General features: G+C 53.2%; 1 protein-coding gene across 1 annotated transcript in view; it reads right to left on the minus strand.

The window, feature by feature from the left end:
- LOC144935365 (tropomyosin-like) overlaps positions 1-20,476 on the minus strand; it is a 38,922-nt gene extending 18,446 nt beyond the window's left edge. Inside the window, exon 1 of the mRNA XM_078861943.1 lies at positions 20,089-20,476. The gene's annotated coding sequence lies outside the window, so the exon portion shown is untranslated. The remainder of the gene's footprint in view (positions 1-20,088) is intronic.
- Positions 20,477-23,674: the final 3,198 nt, after the last annotated feature.

Consider the following 23,674-nt stretch of genomic DNA (forward strand, 5'->3'; position numbering starts at 1 on the left):
CCACACACAAACCATGCACACCACACTCCATACACATACACACCACACACACCACACACAATCCACACCACACACACACCACGCACACACCACGCACACACCACACACACACCATGCACACCACACACCACACTCCATCCACATACACACAACACACACCATCCACACCCACACACACCCCACGCACACCCCACACACACACACCACACACACACCATGCACACCACACACCATCCACACCACACACACACCCCACACACACACACACCACACACACACCATGCACACCACACACACCACACACACACACCACACACACACCACGCACATCCACCATACTCACGCACACAGGACACAGCAGCCACCAAACTGAAAGGCTAAGTTGAGTTTCACAAGACAACCTCGATCATTCAATAAATAATCGCACCGATCCGTGGGAATACCTGACAGGGAGAAGTTGACACCCCGGCGCAAGGTCTCCCTAAAACCCTCCCTCCACCCTCCACTCCCCACCCCTCCGCTCCCACTCGCTGCGGCGCCTCCACCCCCCCCCCACCAACACAAACCCGCTCGTGCCACACAACGACAAAGCGCCCGCCGTCGCTGCCCCCCTCGACTCGCTTCCCAACAATTATCGGGCACACCATTTTGGGCGACGTCTCCCTTCGGGCGGGGTGCCCCCCCCACAACCCTGGCCCCCCAAATCCCCCCCCCCTCCCTCCTTTTTTTACGATCAGTAGAAACAAGAAGATGCTCGGTGTAGTCGGCCCTTTGCTTCGTTCATCATTTTGTATTTTCTTTGAAATAACTTTGCTTTATGTAAACCCCCACCTCTCGCTCACTCTCTCGGTCACTCTCTTCGTTCACTCTCTCGGTCACTCTCTCGCTCACTCTTTCGGTCACTCTCTCGCTCACTTCTCTCGCTCACTCTCTCGCTCACTCTCTCGGTCACTCTCTCGCTCACTTCTCTCGCTCACTCTCTCGCTCACTCTCTCGGTCACTCTCTCGCTCACTCTCTCGGTCACTCTCTCGCTCACTCTCTTCGTCACTCTCTCGCTCACTCTCTCGGTCACTCTCTCACTCACTCTTTCGGTCACTCTCTCGCTCACCCTCTACCGCTCACTCTCTCGCTCACTCTCTCGCTCACTCTCTCACTCTCTCGCTCTCTCTCTGGCTCACTCTACCGCTCACTCTCTCGCTCACTCTCTCGGTCACTCTCTCACTCACTCTTTCGGTCACTCTCTCGCTCACTTCTCTCGCTCACTCTCTCGCTCACCTCTCCTCGCTCACTCTCTCGTTCACTCTCTCGCTCACTCTCTCGGTCACTCTCTCGCTCACTCTCTCACTCACTCTCTCGCTCTCTCTCGCTCACTCTCTCGCTCACTCTCTCGCTCACTCTCTCGTTCACTCTCTCGCTCACTCTCTCGGTCACTCTCTCTCGCTCACTCTCTCGCTCTCCCTCTCGCTCACTCTCTCGCTCACTCTCTCACTCACTCTCTCGCTCTCTCTCGCTCACTCTCTCGCTCACTCCATCGCACCACGGCAGCAGCAGCAGCGATCGCTCGCGGGTGCCCTCTCGAATTCGCGGGGCGACAGCCACCACGTGGCGGCGGAGTTTTGCTCGGGCGCAGCCCGCGTGAATATTTAATGACTCGGCGTGCTCTGGGGGGGGAGGAGGAGGATTGGGGGGGTGGTGGAGGAAGAGACGCGCTGCTCTCTGTATTAGAATTCCGCGGACATCTCGCGTTCTCTGGGCTTTGAAAGCCAGAGGCCTCGTTCCCCACCCGGGGAGCGGATGAGGAGGACGAGAAGGGGGAGGAGACAACTTGAGGTGTACGCGATCATTAAGACGGATAGGAGCTGCTCAGATGTATAATGTATCAGCGCCTCTCAGAGACGAGGGCTGCGGCTCGCGTGCGGGGAGAAGACCATCACGTCCCACGGGCGTGTCCGAGGCTAAAGGACCATTAACATTTTATCGGAGTGAGCGGAGGGGCGAGGAAAGGACGACGGGAGGGGGATGGAATGGAGGGCGGGGAGGCAATGGGTGGGATGGATGGAGGTTATGGAGTTAGGGGGAGGGATGGAGGGAGGGAGGAGGGGATGGAGAGTGAGGAGGAGATTGAAGCAGGGAGTCTAGAGACGAGAGAATGGAGTGCGGAGTCGTGCAGGAAGTGGGTGCGAAGGAGACAGACAAGAGGGGAGACGAGGGAGAGCACGGGGGAGAGGAGGCGAGCATGGGGACACTTGAACCCCCGGGTGTAGGGGGACTGCCCGAACCAACTCTGTGGACCAATCAATGCAGCACGCGCGTAGAGAAGGGCTGCGTGCAGAACGAGAGTGAGCGAGAGAGAGAGAGAGCGAGAGAGTGACCGAGAGAGTGACCGAGAGAGCGAGAGAGCGAACGAGAGAGTGAGCGAGAGAGTGAGCGAGAGAGTGACCGAGAGAGCGAGAGAGTGAACGAGAGAGGTGAGCGAGAGGTGGGGGTTTACATAAAGCAAAGTTATTTTTAAAAAAAATTACGAAATGAAGAACGAAGCAAAGTGCCGAATACACCGAGCATCTTCTTGTTTCCACTGATCGTAAAAAAAACGGACTTCAGCCGCGAGACGCGCGTGTCGTCTCACATGACCTCGAGCCACGTGACCGTGAGAACATCGCGGGCTAAACCAGGTGCCCGATCTGTGGAGCGTGGTCAGTTGCACGGCCGTGCAGTACTGGTCGGTCGTGGTGGTTTTTAGCTATCACAGAGATCGCGAACCACTGTGACACAAGCCCACCGCTACCCCCCCCTGCCCCGCTTTGCCAGATCAAAAATCCACAATGTTACAGACAAGAACGCATCACGTGTTTTTTTTATTATGTATGTTTGTATGTTTGTCTGTATTTCTGTATGTTTGCTTGTATGTGTGTTTGTATGTTTGCATGTATGTCCGTATATATGTTGCACACTAAAAGCACACTAAAACCCTCCGCTTGGTTTAGATATGTGGATGACACATTGGTGGTCTGGCCACACGGCAAAGATACACTTAACGAATTTATAAATCATCTCAACTCGCAAAACTCATCCATCCAGTTCGCCATGGAAGTGGAAGCTGACAGAACTCTACCATTTCTGGATATTCTGCGCGGACGGGGTCCAAATGGTAAAAAAGGACAAAGCGTTTACCGAAATAAAATGCAAACTGACGCCTATCTGAATGCAGAGTCACACCATCACCCCACACAGAAATCTGCTCTTATTAGGACGCTCATTCATCGAGCTAAGAAAGCGTCAGATGGTGACAGTCTGAGAAGTGAAATTCAACATGTTAAAGAAGCGCTGCAAATGAACGGTTACAATGATGCACAAATCAACAGGGCATTGAATGCCAAAACCAAATAAAATAATACGAGCATTGAAACTGCCCAAGCAATTAAAACGATTCAAAATACCCGTACATTGCGGGAGTAACTGATAAACTAGCCAGATGTTTGGAAAAACAAAACATCCGAGTCAGATTTGGCACGGTACATAAAATATAGAAATTTATATCTGGTTCAAGAGTTGTATAACCGAAGCTATAAACAGAAGTTCTCTACATGATTAACTGCACTTGTGGAAAATGCTATGTTGGGCAAACAGGACGAATGATCAGCACGATACTAAAAGAACATCAGAGAAATACGAAATACTCCCAAATGCAACTGTCAGCAGTAGCAGAACACGCGTGCCAACAAGGACACTCAATTGATTTTGATCGTGTTGAAGTTCTGTCCAAAACTAACTACTACTGGCCGAGACTAATTAGATAATCTATCGAAATTGAAAAAAATCTAAATAATTTTTAACCGTTCGGATAGCTGCCGACTTAGTGCTGCGTGGAAGCGAATCATAAAATAATACAGCATATTGTTTAAATACATGACTATACAGGCCACCATACTTCAATAGGGATTACCGTTGGTACGCTATTTTAATACACACAATGGACAGGAAGGATAACATCAAAGGCCTCGAATAATGCACATGCATAATGTACATTGACTCATTAACTCCCCCCCCCCCCCCACACACACTTTGCGCAAGAGCGCAGAAGCGTGGTCACCACATCTACGCCTCCATATAAGGAACGAAACAGGTGGACTTCTCCACAAATCTGGCTGTCGCCTGATGAAGCTGGTTGTAATTACTGGCGAAACGTCGTACTCAGTTTGTAAATGTTGTGGCTTGGCTCCCCAACACACCGGTGTGCTGTACTAGTATACTACACTATACACTACACTATACACTAGGTACTAGTATACTGCACTATACACTACACTATACACTAGTGCTGTACTCAGCATACTGCACTATAACACTACACTATACACTAGTGCTGTACTAGTATACTACACTATACACTACACTATACACTAGTGCTGTACTGGTACACTACACTATACACTAGTGCTGTACTAGTACACTACATTATACACTAGCACTATACACTACACTATACACTACACTATACACTAGTGCTGTACTAGTAACACTACATTATACACTACACTATACACTACACTATACACTACACTATACACTAGTGCTGTACTAGTATACTGCACTATACACTACACTATACACTACACTATACACTACACTATACACTAGTGCTGTACTAGTAACACTACATTATACACTACACTATACACTACACTATACACTAGTGCTGTACTAGTATACTGCACTATACACTACACTATACACTAGTGCTGTACTAGTACACTGCACTATACACTAGTGCTGTACTGGTACACTTACATTATACACTACACTATACACTACACTATACACTAGTGCTGTAACTAGTACACTACATTATACACTACACTATACACTACACTATACACTAGTGCTGTACTAGTACACTACATTATACACTACACTATACACTACACTATACCACTAGTGCTGTACTAGTACACTACACTATACACTACACTATACACTACACACTAGTGCTGTACTAGTAACACTACACTATACACTAGTGCTGTACTAGTACACTACACTATACACTACACTACACACTAGTGCTCTACTAGTGACGAAATGGCAAGTTCTGTTTACGTGACAACCCTTACTAGTTGGCTGTGTCGGGTGGTGGAGGGTTTTAACGACACATTTTATATATTTACGCGATCTAACCCAAAACAACCTCTACTATGGATGTTGTATGTTTTGCATGTATGCATGTTGTAATTTTTGTGTGTATGTGTGTTTGTATGTTGTATGTATGTTTGCATGCATGTATGTCCAACGTCCCTCCCACAATGCTAATCGGAGGTGTGATCAAACACCACGTGGGGGCGATCCATTTACAGAGACCCCACCGATTCCCAGCGTTCTTGTCGACAGCCGGCCCGAGTGCCGCGTTGTGCCCGGCCGATGCCTAACGCGTGGTCGCTCCGTACACACACACACAAACACATTGATCGCCGTCTATTGCCACGCTCTGGGTGAGAGATCTACAAGGTGGGAAGGGTGGGTGGGTGATTGGTAGTAGACGCAGAGGCGGCGGGAGTCCGTTTGCTGGGTGGTGAGTGGGGTGGGTTTGGTTACTCTGGTGAGTCGGGAGTTGTGGCGAGTAAGACGATTTAGGAGCGAGCTCGTGTACAAGGTGGTCGGGAAAAAGCCCTAAACCAGGGGTGGTGGGAACGTCCGGCCCGCGGGCCGTATGAGGCCCGCGAAATCATTTGGTCTCTGGCCCTGCCAAAGCAACCGCAGGCGGGACTCGAAATTCAATAAATCTCTAGGAGCAAACCTGGAAAAGCAGTTGCGAGTAGCAGCAACATCATCAACACCAGCTAACATCACACGCCTCGCCAGAGAGAAGCAGTTCCAGCCCATCGCATTAGGGGTGAGTTAATTAAATGCTTGACCAAATATAACAGGCTAATTTTTTAAGTTGATAATTTTGTATGGCCCGCGAATGATGTTATAAAGATCCAAATGGCCCTTGGCAGAAAAAAACGTTCCCCACCCCCTGCCACAAACCCACGCCTCAACCCTCTCCACTGCGCTCAAAGCGACGAGGGGGTCGTCTTGGGTGTCGTCTTGGGTGTCTTCTCGCCCGGCCCTGCGCGCCTTCTCCTAAGAGCTCCGAACTGGTCCCGTCTCTAGGAGGAGAGCGTTCGTGGACACGAGGCGACACACTCCGTGATCAATGAACTATCCACAGGAGGTGGTGGTGGGGAGGGGGGGGGGGCTGGGCTGACGCTCTCCCCCCCCCCCCCGTGTTTAAATCTCTGCAGTTGTGAAAGGTCAGGTTGTGGAGATGCCGTAATCGCTAATGAGGTGGTGTACCGAGCGACGGCCTAGCGAGAGGGATGGCGAGGTGGGGGGGGGGCTACGGTGAGCCCCCCGTGGTTATGTAAAAGAAAAGAAGGGGGCACTGCTGCAACTTGTGAAACCCCAACGAGCCCCCCCCCCATCCCACCCCGCCCCCCTGTGTCTAGACGAGCCGCACGCCTTACGCACCACAACTCACCGCGCACACATCATAGACCACAACCCTCACTCACTCACACAACACACCATAGACCACACACACACCTCACACACACACCATAGACCACACACACACCTCACTCACACACCTCGCTCATACACCACCACACACCTCGCACACACCATAGTCCACACACACCTCACTCACACACCTCACTCACACAACACAACACACCATAGACCACACACACACACCTCACACACACATCATAGACCACACACCTCACTCACTCACACAACACACCATAGACCACACACACACACACCTCACACACACACACCATAGACCACACACCTCACTCACACACCTCGCTCATACACCACCACACACCTCGCACACACCATAGTCCACACACACCTCACTCACACACCTCACTCACACAACACAACACCACACCACCACACACCTCACTTACACAACACCACTCACCTCGCACACATCATAGACCACTACACACACCTCACTCACACAACACCACACACCTCGCACACACCATAGACCACACACACACAACTCACTCACACACCACCACACACCATAGACAACACCTCACACACACACACACCATACCTCACACACCACACACATCCCATAAACCACACACACCATGCCTCACACACCACACACACACACCATGCCTCACACACCACACACACCATGCCTCACACACCACACACACACACCACGCCTCACATACCACACACCACACACACCACGCCTCACATACCACACACCACACACACCACTCACACACCACACACACCATGCCTCACACACCACACACACACCATGCCTCACACACCACACACACACACCATGCCTCACACACCACACACCACACACACCACTCACACACCACACACACACCATGCCTCACACACCACACACACACACACACCACCTCACTCGCCCCATACACCACACAAGGCAACATAACGGCGCTCCACGGCAAACGTGTACAGACGAATGCGAAGAAGAACGTTCTTTCAAACTCCGCTTCACAGAATACACAACAACAAAAAAGGTTAACAACGTTCAGTCAGCAAATGCTGCGCAACATCGTTTGCGACGGGTTATGAATCGTCGCGAGCGCCTTTAATTACCGATATAAATCACCCTGGACGCGGGGGCTTCTCTCTCTACGTCCCCCCCCCACACCACCACCACCACAGAAGAAGAAGAATAAGAGAGAGAAGGCGGTAGGAGGAGCGGTAACATTGGGTTCGGACCATTGATGGGGAAACGGGAGACCCGCAGCACCTCCAACGGCCCAGCAGCAGCAGCCGCGGCAGCGTTTGGTCACCTTATCTTTGGCGCGCATTCGTAGCGAGGCCGAGCGGTCGTTATTAATGAGCGATTCATTCTCCACAGCCCAACACTGTCCTCATTAATCGTGAGCGTTAAGGCTTGCGCGGCGGTGTGGGTGGGTGACCCCCCCCCTCTCTCTCTCTCTCCCCCACCACCGCTTGCCCCCCCTCCCCTACACACACTCCTCATCTCCTAACCGCCACACATCCACACCCCCCCTCCCCATATCTCTCCCGCCCCCCCACTCCGCACCTACCCCCCCCCACCACCGCTTACCCCCCACTCCTCATCCCCTAACCCCCCCTCCCCACATCTCCCCCCCACTCCGCACCCACCCCGCCCCCCCACTCCTCATCCCCTAACCCCCCCCCTCCCCACATCTCTCCCGCCCCCCCAACTCCGCACCCCCCCCCACCACCGCTTGCCCCCCCCCCACTCCTCATCCCCTAAACCCCCCTCCCCACATCTCTCCCCCCCACTCCGCACCCCCCCCCCGCCCTCCACCCCGCCCACACCTCCCACCCCCTCGCTTCGTATCTCGCGCGAACCACAGTGGAGACATTATTTGCCAGACCCCCCCCCCCTGCTCCCCCTCCATCTCCCCTCCTATTTGTACCGCTCACGATTCTATTCCCTTCCCGCGCGCCATGGCAGCAGCAATGTGGTTCGGCAGCTCGGAGGCAACGTTCAGGTCTGCAGCTGATGACCACGACGACAGGGCCTAGTGAGACAGAGAGAGAGAGAGTTCGTGTGAGATTTGCTGTTCCCCCCTCCGTTGAACAAGCGCAGACTGCATTGGTTTACCGTGGATTGGTGCAGAGTTCGGGATGCATGACCACAGGTCGCACTATTGAGGCTCGTCTCTCATGCATCTCCATGTGTCTCTGTGGGTCTCCGTGGTCTGGTTTTGCGCAGGGTAATATGGTCCAGGAGCAGTGCCGGATGATGCTAGTGCTGGGCCTGTAGCATATGTTATGAAGGGGCCCTCAATAAAAAAAAAACACATAAATATTTAAAATGAACTGTTTTACTTGTGTAATGCGGGCGAAAGCGACCTTCCGGATGTGACGTCACGAGGAGGCGGAGCCAGGTGACGTGGGTGAAAGGTAGGGGGTCCTTAAGCGGGTAAACCGGAAGGAGAAGGCAGTCGGGGTGTGAATGGAAAGGTGTGGGGCCACGCGGGCGTACGAGCCGAGGGGGCACCGTCAGAAGCGGGAGCCAACCCTGGGAACAGTAGGGAGCTACTGGGAGGTGTAAAGCTGCAGATAGAGATAGGCAGTAAGGCTGTGTGTGAGGGGCAGCGGGGTGGCTGCCAAGAGTCGCAGGAGCGACGAGAAGGCGAGACAGCACGAGGCTGTCAGAGCTGCAGCAGGAACAGCCAAGGGAGCTGTGTGAGAGTACAGCAGCGGAGCTGCTGTGGGGCTGCAAGAGCGACAAGAACAGCAGCGGGGCTGCTGATGTGGACTGGAGTGACATCGGAACCAGCACAGAGAGAATAAGAGAGACAGCCGTGTGGGAACGCAGTACGGACCGAATAAAGGACACTGAGCCAGAGATCGTGGTCAAGTCTTTTATTACACTTGCATAGTAAAGTAATTGTATTTTTTCAGCCAGATAACACGACAAATCGCTAAACTTAAACACCCAGTCGTTCATAAAAGTTGAAGGCGGTATAGTACTATAGTAATAGAGCAAGTGCAGAATCACTGCACCGGAATTGATAGCTTGAAAGCGTTTAGCGCGGGGCCTTTGAAAGTGCGGGGCCCGTAGCTACATATGTAGCTATACTCTTTGATTCTTTCGGTATAGTCACGTCGGTCCGATGGTCAGCCAAAAGCCGCTGCGAGGATGACCGGAGTTCACGTGGTGGTCCATACTCCTCGACGAGATAAGCGAGGTGCTGTGGTTCATTTGTGACAAGCACTTTGTTTGTGTAATGATTGCGACCTCTCTATTGCATTGGTTCGGCAAACCGAAAGCCAATGCAGTTCGGCGAGCACGGGACGGACACGGTCGGATCTTGCAGCACCCGTCACGACACGCGCCAGAGATTGTTGTACACGCCGTAGCTTGAAAAACGAACATGTGGCGCCCCAGGCACCGTGAATGGGAAGAGTAAAACTACAAACTATTTCGACGCTATCAGATAAGGCCGACTGAGCTGTCCGTCTATTTCTCTGAAGCGACCTGGGCCACAAATATGATAACTCAGTAAAGTGGCTTATCACGTGGACATTTATAGCCGCCAAAAACTCTAAACGCACGTTTCTAAATGCGGAGGGGAAAACCGGAGGACCCGGAGAAAAATCCACGCGACCACGGGGAGAGAGACACGCAAACTCCAAATATTTAAGTAGCGATCGAACCCACGATATCATGCGGTAGACCAGGCGAGGTAGTTAACATCTCGCTACCGTGGGGCCACGTGTGTGGGGGTGGGGAGAGAGTATTGCACAGGCAGCCCCTCACCACCACCCCCCTCATGCGTGCAAATGAATGCAGCTTGTGTTGGCGGTGGTGCCGCTGCTGCTGGCTACGTACGGTGTGAAAGAAGTTCAACATACATTGTGTAGATGCTGCGTCGGCAGTGATGCACAGGTACTCCACACACACAACAACAACCACTCAACACGTTCGTCAATACCACTGGGTGGCCTGAGATCAAAACCAATTTATAATATATATAATAATAGGCGAGACGTTTGGGAAAATGCAGAAAGGCAATTGCCGGAAACTTTTCACGCACGAAAAAGGGCCAAGAAGGGGCATTTACCGAAACGTCTACGCAGATTAGACGATACAACCAAGGCAGGATTCCACGAGACTGGCGGAACAAAACTAAAATGATCGATCCTCGAATCGAATGGTGACCCTAGGGCAGAGCGGTTGTTGTGGAGGTGGAGATGAGAGGCGCGATGGTTAGCGCAACTGTGCTGCAAGCCACGGACCATCCGAGTTGTATTCCCCTCTCAGGGCCAACATCAGTGACCAATATCTCATCCAGCCCTGGGCCTCACTTTGAACGAATCAGCAGCCCTTTAATTGACTATCCGTCTGCAGTGTCAAAAAAAAAACCGCACACACACAAAATCAGCACCGGGGAGACAAAGGCGACTGGGCGTGGTGTTTGTGCCACACCACCGCCGCTCGTGCGCCGTGCCTGTCTCAATAGGTGCTCGCAAACAGCACGAGCACCCAAGCAGCCCGCTCGGGGAATCTTGCTGTGGGAGCGATGGAGTGTGGTGGGTGGTGGGGAGCCGTTGGAATCTCCGCTGTCGCGCGATGCCGAACGCGGTTATCGATCGGCGGGGGTTGACGCCGCCCCATTGTCGTCCGGCCGCCTCGGTGCGAAGTCCACCAGCCAGCCGGCACCCCAGCCGGCCCGCCCGCACCCCAGCCGGCCGACACGCCAGCCAGCCCGCAAGCCTCTGATCGTCTGGAGCCAGAACAACGCCTCGCCCCGCAGTCGCGGTCGATTCCAGATGACACTCACGCACCAGCGTGTCCATACTAATCGGGGCTTCGAGTCAGCCGGAGCTGTCCGGGGTGCAGCTACGGAACATATTTCGCCACTCGCTGGGGGGGGGGGGGGGTGGGGTGGAGGGGGGGTCAGGTGGCGGGGGGCTGAGGGAGGGGGGTGATGTTGGGGGGATTGGAACATATTTCGCGATGAGAAATGCATCCCTGATACTAATCGAGGGACCATGCTGTCTCGGTGCGGTCTTGGTACCGTTGTTGTTGTTGTTTTGATGCCTTGCGTGCACTTCTTCTTGGCAAATCTGCAGCAATGTATGTACATGAGCAATATATACTTCCATAATGTATATTTTGTTTATGCGTTTAGTGACGTGTATCTTTCTTACTCTACTATCCTTCATTGTATATTTTTTGCCGATCTAACTTCAGGCATCCTTCCCGGGTGCCCGAACCCACCTTAACTTGGCTCCTCTAGATCCGGAGGAGCAACGGCTCGACTCTGAGGCTCGCCTGGATTGCTGCCGGGCTACTCGCAGCCCCATCACGGAGAGTGAACCCGGCATCCCTGTGGAGAAACTTTTCATTTATCACAACATTAAACCCGTCGAGCAACTCCGCCTGCACACGAGACTTCTCTCCGCAGCCAACTCTCCGCGACGTGCTACGAATGTGCATCACCGCCACCAACAACAACTACAACAACCCCCATTCGCCACTAGGTGATGGTGACGTCTCCACGGCGCTTGTGCCAGGCCAAGTGCACTTCAAGGCCACGTGTGAAGTGTCGAACACCCGCTGGCAAGAGGTCACGGGACACACCCAGGTGCCATGGGTTGACTGACATCACCACCACCACCATTGTCATCATCACCGTTACCATCTTCATCAACAGTGACTTTGATGAGTGAGAGCGATCACGTTTTTTTATGTTGCTGATTTTACGATGCGTAATTCTGCGTTGTGTTGCACCGGGGCCTTCGCTGTCGCAACGGAATCTATTTAACCCGGGTCTCACCTCGCAATAGAAGGCGCTTGATTCCAATGCGCTCTTGTACATGTTGTACGTGTGCTGCGTGGCCACGTGGCACACGTACAACCCTTTTGATAAATCCACTGATGGATGAAACGCCTTCCCCCCCACAAAAAAAAACCCCGTCGCCATCTCTCACGATCCTGCGACGTGACACCTCACCCTGGTATCTGCCCTCGAGCTCATTTCTGAATTCATCACTCCATCTCCTCGCGAACGGATTTCATTCCTCGGCTGCCGCTCAGTCACTCTGGATTTCCAGGCCACCGCCAGAACAAATCCGTCTATCCGTATGCCCCCCCCCCCCCGCTGGCGAGGTGGCCAGGCGACGTGAGACTCGTGCCGTGACACGTGGTGTTGCTCGCATTGAGGCTCTGATGATTTGTTTCAATGCAGGTGTCAGGTCTCAGACAGCTCAGCAACGTGGCCTCGTTTGTTGTTGGGGGGGGGGGATGGTGGGTTTTGGATGGTGGGGGGCACGACACAGCCAGTGTCAAACAAACTTCAAACGTCGCCTTGTTGTTGGATAATTCACGAGTTTTGACTCGACCATTAGAATGTAGAAGAGGGGGCTGAACCATTCAGCATCAGGAGGGACGCGGGGTGGGGAGTTCACCCCCCTCCAGCCCCCTCCAGCCCCCCCCCTCTCCCTTCCAAGACGCTACGGGGCTGCTCTTAGCTCGGTCAACAATGACTGCAGCGTCAAATTTCGATGTAAAGCTTTCGTGACTGCAGGGATTCATCTTCTTGGTTCTTTCGGTAAAGTCACGTAGAAGGGAAGTAATAAAATAATAAAAGTAAAACATAATAAAATAATTCTCACGACGTTTCGGCCACAACGCAAGCAGCCGTCCTCAGGTGAAGACCAGGTCTGTCGGGGAGACAGCGTCTGAATGTCGTCGTGAGAATTATTTTATTATGCTTTATTTTTATTATTGTATTACTTCCCTTCTACGTGACTTTACCGAAAGAACCAAGAAGACTGCAGCGTCTTTAAAAAAATGTCGTTCTGTCCTGGATTCGGCTCATTCCGGCTGTGAGAATCACAACCCACATATCGTGTGGCTTGGCAGGCGGCGCTCGTTACTTTAGCGACGTTTCGGGCGACGCTCCTCCTCCGTAGCACGTGCGTTGAGCGCCGAACGAGACGCCATGGTGTGTGTGTGCATTGCCCGAAACGTCGCCCATTGCACTGATATATTTATTTATATTCACACCACGCACGGTTGTTTTTTTTAGGAGCGTGTTGAGTTGTTATTAATTGTGCGCCACTTCGAACGTAGCAGCAGCATCACCACCAATTATCGATTTATTGAGCAAACATTTTTTTTTGTATAGATTTAAAAATGGTTGTCGTTAAATTTCGATTTAAAGCTTTCGTGACTGCAGGGATTAATATTTTTGGTTTTATTATTTTATTATTTCCCTTCTACGTGACTTTACCGAAAGAACCACAAATATGGTTGTCGTTAGTTTTGAATAAACGTGCCCCATTGAAGTGACTTTCAGAAGCAGTTCTGTGCAGCGTCATCTTCCAGAGCTGTTCTCACGGTGCGCTGTCGGAGGCGAGAGAGATCAGGCGTCACTGTCTCGATTGGAATACAAATGTGAGAGAGAGAAAGAGAGAGATATTTTTTCAAAATTGTGCGAGAAATTGAGTGCTCAAAAAGTGCGCAAAGAAGCAAGGAGAGAGAAAGAGAGAGAGACGCGTGCTTTGGACTGAAACCGAGAGACGCGAAGGGGAACACGTGGGATTAGAGGACGCACGCGCAAGCTCTAGAGACGCCACGCCGACTTGGTACGTTCCGCCGGGGCAAACTGGACAGACACATGACGGCTCTGTGGTCGGAGTTGGCTGCCAAAGAAGGAAAGACACACATCCCTCGACGGGACAGCCCGGCGCGGAGACGTTAACTCGTTCACTCAGCTCGCGTGTGCACGAGGTGCCGTGTTGGAATGCCACATCGCAGGACCGTGAGAGAGAGAGAGAGAGACGGAGAGCTCTGCATGCAGATATGAGCTACCGTCGGAGGCCGTAGGACTGCGAGAAGGGCTGGGTGCAGATGCAGCGCTTGTCGTAAAAACAATATTACATAGAAAACAGGGGGGACATAGAGAGAGAGAGGGGGGGTAGAGAGAGGGGGGTAGAGAGAGGGGGTACAGAGAGAGTGGGTAGAGAGAGAGGGGGGGGTAGAAAGAGAGGGGGTAGAGAGAGAGGGAGTAGAGAGAGAGGGGGTAGAGAGAGAGGGGGGGTACAGAGAGAGGGAAGGGGTAAGAAGGAGGAGAGCAAAGCGTAAAATATTTGTGAAATATTTCATTTAAAAGTGAAATAAAACGAAATGATGAACGAAGCAAAGTGCCGACTACACTGAGCATCTTCTTGTTTCCTTTGATCGTAAAAAAGAGTGAGAGAGAGAGAGAGGAGAGACAGCGACGGATCCGAGCGGCATTCAAGCACCAGCAGCGGATAGATCATGGCTGATGATAATCATAATGATGACGATCAAGGCCAAACCCACGCTGTCGCTAAAAGCGCGCACGTGCTGTCAAATCTAGAGGCGAGGACACAGCCACTTAGCCGCCACCTTAAGTTCGACTCCTGACAAAGGTGGAGCACTTGGTTGTAGCCACTGGATGGGAGCCTCCGGTCAGGTCAAGGGTCACTCCACCCTGGCGGCCAATGACTAATAAGGAGCTCGCTCACATCGTGAACAACGATGCCCTGGAGGAGTCTTGTTAACCCTGTCGAGGGGGCCTCATTTGACTCGACCCTGGGGGGAGGGGGCTGACTACCCCGCCCTTAGGGCGGGTGGGCTCGTTAACTCAGCCCTCGGGGAGCCTCGTGTAGACAGATTTGAAGGGGGGGGCTTATGTCGGTCGTGGGGGGCCCTGTGTGGGGAGGAGATCTCGCCAAGGAGCGTAAACCATCACCACGCGAACTCCGGGGGTCATCCTCCCAGCAGCAGCAGCGGCGGCTTTTGGCTGCTCATTTAACAAAGACGGCAGCAGCGGCCGTCTGGAACGCTCTGTTAGGAAGCCACTCGAGTTATGCACTTTCTGTTGAATCATCTCGATTTTTTAAAACTGCTTTTGTTGTGTTTAGTTTGTTGTCCTTCCCCCACACCTCCGATTAGCGCGGCTGTTTGACATCCAAACACACAGCGGGCTGTGAAATGTGTAACGCTCTGGTCTCAACGCGTGGACGGCTCGTGCGGTCTCTCATTGGTGAGCACCCAGGTTGGATGGAGATTCCCGATGAAGGGTCGCTCCATTGACTCGGCTATCTCGTTGAGTTTGAGATGTCCTTCAATGGCAGTCGTTAGGGGTGCGCATGTGTTCGTGTATTTATGTGTGTGTGTGTCAATGTGTCAAAGACCCCCCATATAGCCTTTAATAGACTGTTGGGGCAAGTGCTGTTAGCGAGTAACACCTATGAAGGCCGGAACGGTACACGAGAAGGTGGGTGGCCAGCACCACGTCCGACCGCTTTTGTATCCCCACACCGCATCAGCTACTAATTTGAGGCTGAGTCGACTTAGAGGAGGCCCAGGCCCGATTCAGATAATCGTCACTGGTGTTGGCCGTGAACGGGAATCTAACTCGAGTCGCCTGGTTCGGTACAGAGCGAGCTAACATCGCCACGAGGGAGACAAAGGCGGCCGGGTGTGGTGTTGGCCACCCACCCCCTCGTGCGCTGTGCTGTGTCAATGTGGTCGACTCAGTCTCAAATGAGTGCCTAGTTGCCGAGTGTAAAAATGGGAGACAAGTAAAAAATAAATAATAATAAATAATATAAATAATAGAAATAAAATAATAAATCACGATGTTTCGGAGGAAACACAAGTCTCCGTCATCAGGTGGGACCGTCACACATTTTTTTTACCTACGTGACTTTACCGAAAAACCTAAAAGTATGAATCCTTGCAAGTCACGAAAGCTTCAAATCTTGAATTTCTGCATTAAGGCTGCACTGGGAAAATCTTAGATTCTTTGCTTATGTTTGCTCGTGTGTGTGTGTGTGTGCATGTTCCCGAGTGTGTTAACGCGTGTGTGTTCGCGTGTGTATAGATTAACTAATGTGACATAAGGGGCCGCGCTACGGTGACGTATACTGTGGGTTTACGGGTTGATTGATTGGTTATTGTTTGATGATTTATTTATGTGAAACCATCAAAGGAGGCCACTTACTTTGAGGTGTCGGCTAAAGCCGATCCTGTCCGTCAGGGCGGAGGGAGTCCACGAATTCACTATCTGCTCCCTCCCCAACCTCCTTTCTCCCCCCGAAGCTACCACCTCTCATAACGCGCGCACTCAGAGACACGTAGATAAAAGTCCCCCGGATAGCCTTTAACGGACTGTTGGGGCAAGTGCTGTTAGCGGCACGCGGAGGAGGCGGGGCGAGATAATACCACGCCCGGCCGCCTTTGTCTCCCCAGTGCTGCTGGTGTTTTAGATACCGCACAAGCTCCTCGCTTTTGGCCGGGACCGGTTCAATCACTCGCCACTGTTGTTAGTCGTGAGCGGGAATCGAACTCGGGTCGCCGGGTTCGTAATGCAGAGCGGTGGCCACTAAAGACACCAGGTGGTGGTGTGGCCGGCACCACGCCAAAGTCGACCTAGGCGAAGCCCAGCACCGGTTCAGATAATCGCCACTGGTGGTGGCCGTGAGCGGGAATCGAACTCGGGTCGCCGGGATCGTAGCGCAGCGTTCCCCTACGCCCACCACTGACCACTGTCACCCACAGCACAGACGCTTCCCCGTAGGTAGACTCGGCCTTAAAACAACAAACAACGAGCAGCTGGTGCGACACGTATACATCGGCACCGGAGAGACAAAGGCGGCCGCGAGTGAATTGTTCTCCGTAGGCGCTCTTCGAGAGCACTTTCGCCGCGCGGCCTGTTAACGCGACACTGCGGCTGTCTCTGGCTTTGTGTGCGAGCGTGCGAGGAGCACTCCAGCCGACAAGGGGGAGAAGTCTTGGCTCGATTCCCAAGGCAGCGCGTTACGCGATGCCTCTATTTTGATTTTAATGGGTCGTTAAGCGCGATGAAAAGAGGTTTATTACGGGAACCAATGTCCCGCGTGCGAGTGTGTGCGAGTGTGTGTGTGTGTGCGAGTGTTTGTGCGAGTGTGTGTGTGTGTGCGAGTGTGTGTGTGAGACTGTGTGAGTGTGTGTGTGCGAGTGTGTGTGTGAGACTGTGTGTGAGTGTGTGTGTGAGTGTGTGAGTGTGTGAGACTGTGTGTGAGTGTGTGTGTGAGACTGTGTGTGTGAGACTGTGTGCGAGTGTGTGTGTGCGAGTGTGTGTGTGAGACTGTGTGTGAGTGTGTGTGCGAGTGTGTGTGTGAGACTGTGTGTGTACGAGTGTGTGTGTGCGAGTGTGTGTGTGAGTGTGTGCGAGTGTGTGTGAGAGTGTGTGAGACTTGTGTGTGTGCGAGTATGTGTGAGAGTGTGTGTGAGACGGTGTGTGTGTGAGACTGTGTGTGAGTGTGTGTGAGTGTGTGTGTGAGAGAGTGTGTGAGACTGTGTGTGTGTGTGTGAGAGTGTGTGTGAGTGTGTGTGTGAGAGTGTGTGTGTGTGTGCGGGTAGTGCAGTGGTCAGGGCGCTGCGCTACGAACTCGGCGACCCGAGTTTGATTCCCGCTCACAGCCAACACCAGTGACGATTATCTGAACCGGTCCTGGACATCCCCTAGGTCGACTCAGCCTCAAATTAGTTGCTGGTGTGATGTGTCAACATCGCCACTAGGGTGACAAAGGCGGCCGGGCGTAGTGTTGTTCTGACGTTGAAGTATGTATGTTGAACTGCTTTCGCACCGTACGTAGCCAGACGCGCTAATCGGAGGCGCGGGGGAAGGACAACAAACTAAGCACAAAAATCGGTTCCAAAGAAATTCGTTCACAATTTTGATTTAAAGTGCACAGCTCCAGTGGCTTCCTCATATCAGACGAGAAGAGCGTTCCAGACGGCCGCAGAAGCGCGTCTGAAAGCGCAGCGCGATGCGGTGAACCGCCCGTCTGCGTTCGATGGCCGGCAGCCAAAAGCCGCTGCTGCGATGGTGCCCGGAGTTCGCGTGGTGCTGGTTGATGCTCTTGAGCGAGATATCGTGGTTCATTTGTGGCGAGCACTTTGTGCGTCATGAGTGCAAGCTACTCGCTCACAGCACTTGCCCTCAAAATCTGTTCACGGCTATACGGCACATCTTTGTCATTGTGTAGCGAACTGCTCTCTCTGCTCTTGTATTTGCTCTGCCTTTTTAATCCCAGCTCTGCCTCTCTTGCAAAAGTGACCTCTGGTCTCGCCGCGAGCCACACGAACTAGACCGTGACCTCGTGACCTTGACCCGTACACGGTCTGGAATCCGTGCGGGTCAGTGTCCCCCCCCCACCTCCCACTCACCCCGCCCCCCATCCATCGCCCCCAACCGCGACATTCTGCCCCCTCGACCTTTAAATCCCTTAGGGTCAAGGTTGTCATGGCTTGGTTTAGAGGGGTCATAATTAGTAATGAGGCTTCGTGACCCCCCCCCCCCTCTGTCCTCGTCATGGTGCGCGAGAGAGAGAGAGAGATGGAGAGAGTGGACGAATGGAGGGAGAAACGGAGACAAGGGAGAGGAGGAGCGGAGAGAGGTAGATGAGTGGAGGTCGAGAGCAAGCGATGGAGGAGCAGGGAGAGCGATAAGTGGATCGTGTTGGAATGTTTGGCAAGGGAGGTCCCATGATGTAGCTGCCCACCCCGAGCTCTCCATGTCCTGATCGTGGCATTGTCCTTGTCCTGTTCGCTTTTTAGCGTTCCCTGGTCTAACACTATATTCTTGGTTCTTTCGGTAAAGTCACGTAGAAGGGAAATAATAAAATAATATAAATATAAAACAAAAATAATTCTCACGACGTTTCGACCGCAACACAGGCAATCATCATCAGGTGTGAAATCCACAGCAAGAAAATTTGAAAAAGTGGCGGTTTTTTCTGACGTCAGCACCACGGACAGCGATTTGGCAGTTTGCCAGACGGACCAGTCCATCTATGTTCGGAAAACATATCTCGTGGCGGTTTTCAAGAAGGGCCCCAACTCGTAGCTTTGGCCGTCTGTGGGGGGGGGGGGGGGGCAAGGCACCCTCTGCCCCCCCTCACGCTCGTTCCGCTACTGAGAGAATTGGAGAGAGAGAAGAGTGGCTCTGAGTGAGAGGCGGAGTTTAGGAGTGAACTGATGGGAGACGAAGAGAGTGAGTGAGTTTAGGAGCGGACTGATGGGAGATGGGGAGAGTGAGTGAGTTGCTCGTTGAGTGAGACGTGAAAGACCAAAGTGGGAGAAGTTGTGGGGTGGTGGGCGAGGAGACGGAGTCAACTTTACTAAACTATATTTTTATTTCACCAGGTAAGGCCAACTGTGCTACGTGTCTATATTTCAGAAGCGACCTGGCCACAAATGACAGCTCAACGAAGCGTATCATCGTGTGGAAATATATAGCAGCCAAATAACTCCAAACGCGACGTTGATTCTAAACGTGTAGGGGAAAAACGGACCCAGGGAAAAAATCCACGCGACCACGGGGAGAGAGAGAGAGAGAGACGCAGACTCAAAATATACAGGCTTCAGGGTCGGGATCAAAGCCGCGATCTCCTGCATACCAGGCGAGGTGGTTAACATCCAGCCATCGCGGCACCCAGGAGCGAGCGAACGAGAGAGAGAGAGTGAGCGAGATAGCGGGAGAGGGCGAAAGGGGATAACAAACCGGTCGGCGTGTTCGTGGTACAAGCGGCGTCGGTGGTTGTTGTGCACGCTGGCGGCGCTGTCTCAATAATGAATCAAACGCGTGCGCCGCTTCGATCCGGGCTCGCGATTAAATATTCAGCCAGACCTCCTCCTCCTCCCCCCTCCTTCCCCCTCCTCATCCTCCTCGTCGTCGTGGTTCTCGTCTCCAGGCATCGGCGGATGCGGACGCGAAAAGATGCGGAGGGGGGAAGGGGGAAAAGAGGCCCAAAAAAATGTTCCCCCAAAAAATGTCAAACTCACGCCTGAAAGCCGCGGGCGAACTTTGATTGGCGCGGAGTGGCACCTCGCGCGCGTACCCTAGTCGAGTACTCGCGGACTACCTCCTGCCTCCTCGCCGCGTCCTTCTACCCCCGAGTCTCCGTTACCCCGCCCCCCCTGCCCTCTTCCCCACCGTTCCCCCGCCCCCATCTCCCCAACCTAACCCTCCAACCTATAACCCACTCACCATCACTCGCCAACAGCCCACTGTGATCTTCACGCAGACTCGGATTCTGTTGTTCGAGCATTGAGCTAAATGCGTGGGGGGCGGTGGGGGGCGTTGGGGAGGGGGGTTATAATTCACTACGTCCCTCGTCTCTGCCTTCACTCATTTGCCGCAGCTTTGACGACTTCTCCCACTCCACCCCCTCCCCGACCGACACCCATCTTCTCCTGATCCTTCAACCCCATCTCTCCCCCTCGCTCTCCGCAGGCTTTCCCCCTCGGTCCTCCCTCTCCCCCACTCCTCACCAACGCTACCCCCCAAACTCCATCCCCACATTCTCTCTTCTCGCATCCCCGTCTCGCTCTCCAAACTCGGCCCCGCTCTCCCAACGCTCTCCCACCAATTCGTTCCCCTGCTCTCCCCAGGCTCTCCCCAGGCTTTCTCTCGGATCGATGCACATCCTGGGGGGTGGAGAGGGGGTCCCGCGCCCAGTAATAGCGGTCGCGTCCCGTGGGGTCCGACGGGAATCGCCCCGGGCACGTGATCCCCTCACCGCCAGCCGCCCCCGCTCTCGGAGTCACGGGGAACCCGGGCCCCACCTCCACCACCAATCACCACGCACGCCCTTCTCCTGCTGCTGCTGCTGGCTAGGTACGGTGCGAAAGAAGTTCAACATAAATACAGGCTGATGCGACTGATGCTGCTACTGCTGAAGCTGCTAACACTGCTGCTGCTGATGAACATAATGCCGATGCTCATGCTGGTACAACAACCGCCATTCGCCATTTGACGTCACCACGGTGCCTGTGACGTCACCACGGCGTTTATGTCAGGCTGTGTGCACTTTGAGGCCATCACGTGAAGTCCACGTGTCGAAGGATCGCTACTGGCAGCAGGTCACGGGACAGACCCAGGTGCCATGGGTTGACTGGCTGACATGACTGGCAAGCCTCTCTTCAGCGTGCTGGCAAGGCGATGTTGGCATAATCCTTGCCAGGACCTTTCCAGGCACACCGAGGAGGGAGATACCCCTGAAGGCGTTACAATCTGTGTGGTCCCCCTTCGTAAAGAGAGGGACCAACCAGGACATCCTTCCAATCCTTGCGCAACCCGTCCAGTGGTCCAGATTGGGGCAGTCTGCACATAAACGCCATCCTCTTTCAGCAGTTCGCTCTGGATCGCCTTCCGTACTTCTTCAACGGCAGCCCCAGCAGCGTCATCCTCACCGTGCCTCGTGATGGTATCTCGGCTGAAGGATTTCCCCTCCCCCAAGACCTCACAGTAATGCTCAGCAAACCAGAAAACCTGTTCCTCGGAGTTGGGAGATCGGATCACCGTTCTTTCCCCGCGAAGGATGGTGATAGGTATGGAGCAGCAAGGTACTATGTTGATTGAATTAAAGAGTGACTTGTGGTCACAGGTTACCGAAGTAGATTCCATCTCCTCAGCAACCCGTAACCACCACTCATCCTTGCAGCGCCACACGGGTCTCCGAACCTCCAAGCGAAGGCTGCGGTAAGCCTCCTCATTCTCCGACGTGGGATACTGCAGACTGTGAGAGTGGGCCTGTCGCTTTTTCTCAGCCAGCCGGAACACCTCCTCCGTCAGCGAGGGTCTATGGGGAGTTTCAACATACGTACTAGCACATGTGAAAGGAGGTCATAGAAAGCGTCCGACTCCTTTGGCATTGCCTGCATCCCTCCACTGATGTTCATCTTCGGTGGAGCGTAAACAACCACCACCACTCCTCGCCTCCCGTTGATGGGGAGGCGAGCCCAGAGTAGCCTGGGACTTACAGCTTCCCACACCTTACTATCACGCCCCCTTCATTATTTTGATCAGATGAAGAACCACTCTCTGTTATACTCTTAGGTTTTTTCGGTAAAGTCACGTTGGTAAAAATAAAAAATAAAAATAATAGAAATAATGATAGAAATAAAATAATAAATCACGACGTTTCGGAGGCAACACAAGTCTCCGTCATCAGGTGGGACCGTCACAGCTAAATTTACTGTATCCAGTAAATTTAGGCGGTAAGGGTTGTTGTTACTGGTAGGAACTTCCTGGTTACACCAGCTGACAGGGGATTATTGTGTCCGTCCGTCGTGCAGGGAGGGGCTGGGTGGAGAGGGAGGGGCTGGGTGTGGAGGGGAGGGTGGGGAGGGGCTGGGTGGGGAGGGTGGGGCTGGGTGGGGAGAGGAGGGTGGGGAGGGGCTGGGTGGGGTGGGGAGGGGCTGAGTGGGGGGTGGGAGGGGTGGGGCTGGGTGGGGAGGGGCTGGTCACCCCGTGGTGCCCTTATAAAACTCAACGTTTAACCTACTCACGCCGGCTTGTGCCCGCCCTCACAGTCGGGCATATTTGCGGAATACACCACGCCGCCGTTGACCCTGGCCATTGACCGAGCAATCCAACGTTCCTACCAGCTCCCTCCGCAGGAATGTGTTTTATTTTGTTGTTGTTTTATTTTGTTGTTGTTTTATTGTTGTTGCTGCACCCAGTGCGCGATGCGCGTGTGGTCACGGCAAGGCGATTTAGAGAGCGCGACGGACAGAGGTGAACAACACCGGCAGATGGGCAAACATGCAGACGGATTAGAGGGGCGAACACAATAGAAAGACAGAGGGACAGAGACACGCTCATACGGGCAGACAGACAGACAGGACGGAGAGACAGACAGGCAGACGTACATACAGGCGGACGGACAGATCGATCGATGGACAGACGGACGGACAAATATGCAGACGGAAAGATAGATAGGCACAGACGGACATGCACATGGATGGAGAGACAGACGGGCAGGGAAAACGAACGGTCACACAGGCAAGGCAATAGACAGATAGGCAGACAGGAGGATGAATGGACTGCGGGGCAGCTTGACTGACGGATATACTAAAAATAATAATAGTTGCCTTTTATTACAGAGTGAAATCCTGTGATTGAAAATCGATTTCGCGTTAGAGCTCTTGGAACCGTGCACGAGTTCACTTGATCGCCACGTTCAGTGTTTACTTCTCAACACGCAAAGCATACACCCTGTGCGGGTGTGTGTGTCAGCCTGTGTCTGCGTGTGTCAGCCTGTGTATGTGTACGTCAGCCTGTGCGTGTGTGCTAAAGCGTTTGC

This window comes from Lampetra fluviatilis, chromosome 1 (genome assembly GCF_964198595.1).
Source record: "Lampetra fluviatilis chromosome 1, kcLamFluv1.1, whole genome shotgun sequence".
NCBI classification, from domain to species: domain Eukaryota; kingdom Metazoa; phylum Chordata; class Hyperoartia; order Petromyzontiformes; family Petromyzontidae; genus Lampetra; species Lampetra fluviatilis.